The 6,614-nt window shown below is 39.3% G+C and overlaps 1 long non-coding RNA gene across 1 annotated transcript; it reads left to right on the top strand.

The window, feature by feature from the left end:
* Positions 1-2,838: 2,838 nt before the first annotated feature.
* LOC130539491 (uncharacterized) lies at positions 2,839-6,473 on the top strand. The gene is made up of 4 exons (XR_008954149.1): positions 2,839-3,872; positions 4,397-4,532; positions 4,838-4,996; positions 5,530-6,473. It is a non-coding gene; the product is annotated as an uncharacterized LOC130539491 (long non-coding RNA).
* The last annotated feature ends 141 nt before the right edge of the window (positions 6,474-6,614 follow it).

Genomic DNA, 6,614 nt, shown 5'->3' with positions numbered 1-6,614 from the left:
CAGGTAAGATGGTGGGAGAAACCAGGACTGCATATGACCTGGAATATTTGTGAATATATCATTATTGAGAAAAGGACAGGGCTAACTACACCCCCCTGTGGTGTACCATTTTGATCGCTGTATTGCCTTGATAATTCTGCTCCTACCAGAAGCGTTCTTTCAATTAAAAACTCCATTACCCAGCTAAACATATTCTGAGTTATCTCTAATAAATCCAGTTTTATCAGCAGCCCCTTCTTCCACAACATGGCTAATGCTTTTTGCACATCAAAGAATACTGATACCAACCATCTCTTTATTGACTTGAGCTTTTCTAACCATCGCGGGGCAATCATGCATTTACTTTCTAATAAATATGTTAACCTGCTTAACATGCAGCTTTTCAGGGTTTCCTTGAAATTATAATTTATGCTTCTTTTCAGCTCTTTGACATTTTCCCTTCTTCCCCACTTTATTACATAGAATTGGCAGCCTGTCAAGACTTCTTTCATCCAAATGTAAGATTACAGATTTCATCCTTTCCTGTTGCAGTGTGACCAGTCTTGTCTAACACCTTCTTAAGACTATCTTCCTTTTCAGCTCTACTAAAATTGTATTTTCTACATATCACTTCTCTGTACTCTGCTTTAGTTCTGTCCCTGCCCTTCTTTCCCTTCTCTGACAAATAATTGGAACTATGCACTTCAACGCAGGTATTTGCCATCAGCTTTTCTTTGTCGATCACTGCTGTGATTGCCTCGTGCGTCAAAACAGGATTGCTCCGCTCTCTTCTGTCTCCAGCCCTCTTTAACCATCCTCAGACCTCCCCTATGTTTGTTACCTTTCCAACTGAGTCACAGTATTGTCTCCAGTACTTTCTTTTTGAGTGTCTTGTCCTTCTCAGTACTGCCTGGGTCTTCTTGAGCTGAATCAATTGTTGGAAAGTGTGTGTTCTTATAACTTGTGTCTGGTTTCTGTTTCCCACTACACTTCTCATCCCACCACCTCATCACCTGATTCCTCCCATTGTTTTTTAAGATTTCTTAAAAAATCTTACCTTTGTTAATAAAGAGAAATTAAAAGACTAACAAGAACACACAATAGCAACTGTGACAGCATGCCTTCAAAACTCTCATTAACATTCCCTCAGACGGCTGTCTGACTTATGACATCAGATACACTGACAGCTGTCAAACGGCTTCAATTAAGTTTAAAATTTAGGGTCCTATTGTTCCAACACACCAGGAATGTTCATTACGTTGAAGGTCATAAATGCCACATCTGAATGCACACTTAAAAAATATGGACAAAACCATTCAAGAACATATTTAATGCCGCTTATTACTTTAATTATTGCTACATACTTGTGTAATCTCCTGCAATTTGATTCCATTTCTTTTTCTGATTCATATTGTATCAGATGCTATGGCAAAGCTTTTTAACTTATGGAGATAATTTGACCAATAATGGTTCTGTTCCTTTGTTGCACTAAAGTCTTCTTGCAGAGCCAAATGTGATTTATGTATGAAGATTCCATGTAGTTTAATCTTTAAGCTTTGATCATTCTTTTCATCCCCTAACAACTACTTCCTGATTTAGACACCTTCCAGGTAGGCGGGCAGGTACCTCTGAAATTTTCTTTCTGTCTTGATGCACAGACCCACCCATTCCTGATTTTAAGCATCGCTGTAAGACTCATCTGCCCTCAGAGAAGCAAAAACTTCTACAGGAAGAACGAGTGTCAGAGCTGAAAGATCAACTGTAAGAGCCCAAGTAAGACTATTCCATGAATGCTTGTTCAGATTCAGAACCAGTCAGAATAATGTTCAGTCCAGGTAATGTTAACTGTAAATGGATCCTGTGAACTCTCACATCAACTATTTTAAAGGTAATTCTTAGGTCTGCAAATGAATCATCCCGTCTGAATGTGTTATTTTTAATAATCAACAATTTTTTTGACAAAAGTCTATTGAGTTGATTTTCTTTAGGGTTCAGTGCTTCTATTGAATGAGATAATATTTGTTGGAGTATAATCAGATGATTGATCATTTCATTTGTTATTTTCAGTCTGTAAGAATGGAACGAGGACGTGTCCTGCTGTTTGCAGCACTGATGATCTACACAACCTGTTCGACGGTTGGTTTATTCATTTATAAATGTTGTTTTCAGACTGAGACTTTTTATTACTCAGTATGTTGGTAATATTCTACTAGACTGTTGCTGACCATTCTCAACTTTCCTAAATGTGTTCTAGCATTGCACCAATTATCAATATTGAATTATTACCATACTTTTCAATGTCCTCTGAAAGTTTTAGTCGTCTTTTTACATTGACTTAGTTTTTCCGCTGCCGCCTCCAACGTTGCACCATTGATGCCAAGATTACGGGCAGTAGCTCTAGTACCTCCGTTGACGGTCAGATCGATTGTCTTTCATTTAAAAGCTCCATCATATGCAAAATGAGTATTGTCTTGCATAATCTTTTCCCGCATGTCTGTCTCACTTTTGCGTTTACTGCTAGAGAGTGGCCCCCACTGGCTGTTAGCCAGTAAAATATATAAATTAGCCATATGTCTGTGAAGATTCTCAATCATCCAGGGCATAGATACCCAAGGTAAGTTTTCTGTGTCAATTGGACTGTTTTTCTTCTCAAAGATGTTTCTCCTTCGATCCAGAAGGCTTCTTCAGTTCTGAACTTCCTGGGGACAGAGCTTGAAAATATAGCCCTTGTAGACCATTAGCATGCTAATGAACTTGGTGGTCACCAGAGAGTCATTGGCAGGGTCGTTGGTAGGGTCGTTCACCTAGTCTCAGTTGGTGTGTCTCCCCTTTGTCTGCTGGCTCACATGGTGTTGAGGTCTCCTGGAATGGTGTGAACGTTAAATTAGCCATACCATTGTATGGGCTGCAGGATTCCAAATGTGTGAAAAAAGCTGCGTCTTATAGTCCGACAATGACGGTAATATGTCATGAAACATCACCAAAAATGGTTTTGATATGTTTGTGATTAAAAATCAGACATGACAACCCAGGAATAATTGACAATACAATATATTTTCTCTCAACATTTTTGTGATTTGGTGTATAATTGTGTTTTTCTCAGTTGAAGATCACCAGAGATGGTTGTGGAACTACCAAGCTGTGTTTGGCATCACCAGATAATTGTGATCCTGCTGGAAACGACAGCTGTATGTTTGTATCTTTTGAATTTGTTCCTCCAGCCCCTCCAAATGTGAGTAAAGTGATCTTTAGACTCAAGGGAGATAGCCGTTACTTCTTCATAACAGTGGGACTGACCCAAAATCCTTCACAGGTAAGTCAAATATCATCAAATGTTTTATTTAGGTGGAAATGAAAATAGTTGTATTTCAATATTTTGAGATTTCAGGAGTGAATCAGAGTTTAGAGTGTGCTATACAGTTTACCACAGCACTGAGTAGGTGGGCCCTAATGATTCAAGTTGTAGGGTCGGAGTTTATTCAGAAATTCTATAATTGCTGGACGTCGCTTCTTGTGATGACGTTTCCAACAGGTATCTGGTTGGTGGTCTGGATGACTTAAGGGGCTTTTAGCTTTGTCTTTAACAACAAAACTAAGATTATGGTCAAATAACAAAGAAGCCAGATCAAACTTTCCATCTCTTTTCCACCACTGACTGAATCATAATTATTGATGTATTTAATGAAGTCAGTGATACTAATGTTTATGTTCACTATGGTTATATTACTTTTTAATCATGTCTTTGTCTCCGTGCATTACTTCCTAAGGGTGAGACCGAATTCGTTGCATGTGTAGCCAATTCATTGGACGTGGGTAGCGGCACCCACGTGACCAAATTTCTATATATGATAAGAAACAACACCGACAACTCAACTAAAGCTGATGTTTCTAAGGTAAAATGTCTTTATACATGTGGAATAGTTAAGATTCATTTACTGTAATTCATGATTGTTTTTTTTTATATTGTTGAAGCAAAATGACTAAAGACAGAAGGAGATAATACAATTAACACTTTGAGCTACGATTTGCTACAGATAAACCTTCGCAAGGTTGATTCTGCTTTAATAAAGATTTATAACAATGATCAGTCAGCTAATATCGCTCAAGGCTGTTTCTTTAATTATTTCCATGAAAAAAGACCAGGTACGGGAGACTTTGAGTTGAAGTTTAAAGGATAATGATGCTTGAGCTCATAATAATGAGCTCATCATCTGCTTCTGAAAAAGAATTAGTATCAATGATCAGCACCCTAAACTGTTGGAAATAAATGTGAAAACAGAATCTGGCCCAAAATATGTTCTTTTTAAGGGCCAACAAAACCAATTTTCAACATCTTTTCTATGATGTGTATCTATACATGTTGATTTCTCATTTCTGTAGTTTCCTTCTATTTTATATCTTAATGTTTCATTAACAGAACTTTACATCCACTCAGCACGAAGTTGTTGGAAATATCATGAAATGTCAGTTCTCATGGTCAGGTCTAAACAGCTCCTCAACCAGGGGGAACAATGACCTTGATTTCGTCGTAATCCTGGGAAAAGGAGCAAGCCGTGCGTATACAGAATAACCATGTTGGTTCACACTAATATTGTTCATCAGGGCCTTTTGACAGGAACTGTGATGATTGATGTGATTCAAGTCTTTATTCATTGTCACATGGAATGAATTTGTCTTTGAGCAACAGCTAACTGCATTGCCTGAAAACACAATTGAGTCAAACCACCACAATGAATTCTAAAGAAAATGTGACTTTTGTTTAAACATTTTGAAAAGTGATTAATATTAATATCTGTGGAGCAATTAGCAAGTGTTCAGGTATTTATGCATCTTGTTCCCTAATCTCTCGCACTAACAGCAAATTTTAGTTCCTTCAGCATTGATCTCACCACGGGTCTCCTGGATCTCTCAAACCCACGAGCCAATATCCCCACTACAACTGCTCCAACCAGCATGGTTTCCACCAACACCAGCATGGTTCCTACAGCAGCAGCCAGGGGGCCTAATCAAATTCATGGTAAGAACTTCACCTTCACCTATTTGTGCTTTAATCTCAATTAGATGCTCTAATCCAGGAGGAGAAATTAGCCTCCATGACATCTAAATCCAGTAACCATCTATTCAGCTGCAGGGTAACAATACATGTGCTGCTGTTGGAATAAAAACTGGCTGAAAGACTGGGAGGGTTCAAGGGTCAGTACTTATCTTGGCGGCTCAGTGTTGGGCACAGTCACCAGACAGGGAGAAGGTTCTGTGCTCTGCTGTGTGACGTGCACGTTGTCCGTTCATTACAGTTTCCGAGTACTAAACTAAAGTTTGAAGTGGAGACGTGAGCAGTAACAGACTCCTAGAGTCACGACCACGATCGTCATCCATTAATGCAGACATAAAGCCCAGAGACCATATTTACAGTAAAAGTCTGAACAAAATCAGATGTTTGTAAGGTGACCAAGATGTGTTTAAACTATTGTTGATTGACCTGATTTTACAGGGGTCAAAACTGACCTTTGACCTTTCTGATCAAAGTCCTTTCTCTCTGGTCTCTGGCAGCCCTGTTGACCCTCAGTGCCTTGATGTTGTCTGTCATGCTGAGAGGCTGAAACATCCAGGAGAACATTTTCACCCACGTGAATCTGATGAAGACTTATGAAGACTCATGTGTTGGATTTATTTCTGTGTATCAGAGGGTAGAAAAGATTTGATTCTGAACTTTCTTCTTCTTTATTGTCTTTTTGCTTTTGAGCCAGTGATTGGGCCACCAGCTCCTTTTCACACTTTGTAACGAAGTCAAACAGTTAAACTGAAACTGCGAAAGCCTTGTAAAACCAACATGAGCCTTGAAGTCGTGGGAGCGTTCACACTACATGTCTGTCCATCAGTAGGCGTGGCTGACTGCTTTAATTGGTCTCCAAACAAGGTTTTGTATTGAAAACTCACGCAGAGTGATGCAAGAATCAAGTTTTTCACTGTAAACACGGCTGTGGACCAGAAAAGAGCCCTCTAGCTTGGTTGTGCATTACTATGTCCTCAAAAAAGAAAAAGAAAGAAAGACGATGACCTCTTTGTTGTTGCTCTGGCCACGTCCCCCTTTTGCACCAGCCCCTGCGTCTGCTCGCATCGGCTGTTGCACGTTTTGAATTGTTGCAACCCAACGACCCATCAACCACCCGAGATATCCAGTTTCTGTGTGTGACTCACAATCGACTCTTGTGTTGAGGTGTTCACACTTAACCATCCCGCTGTTGCTGAGCGACTGTCTCACCCCAATTTGGGGGAAGAGAACAAAATCCAGTCAACGACCCTATGAGTGGGCTAAAATCATGTAGTGTGAACAGGGCTGAAGGTGCCAGCCGAAACAGTCTGGAAGAATAAAATGCGGTAATGGTCTTTTTCTGATACAAATTTAGAATAACAGGTTTTTCTTGAGGGAGTTGGTATAAACATTTTTCTTGATACCTCGTCGAAATAAAGTTGAAACTATTGTTAACCTGCAAGTCTGATCACTTTTTTTTTTAAACATAATTTTCCCTTTAATTACATCACAAATAAAACGTCAAATATTGACAACTCTCAAAACCTTGGTGGACAGACCGAAGAAACTGCTGAGGTGGTCTGACAGGCTGAAACATTACAAA

This window comes from Takifugu flavidus, chromosome 15 (assembly GCF_003711565.1).
Source record: "Takifugu flavidus isolate HTHZ2018 chromosome 15, ASM371156v2, whole genome shotgun sequence".
NCBI classification, from domain to species: Eukaryota; Metazoa; Chordata; class Actinopteri; order Tetraodontiformes; family Tetraodontidae; genus Takifugu; species Takifugu flavidus.
This window is presented reverse-complemented; position numbering and strand designations above follow the sequence as displayed.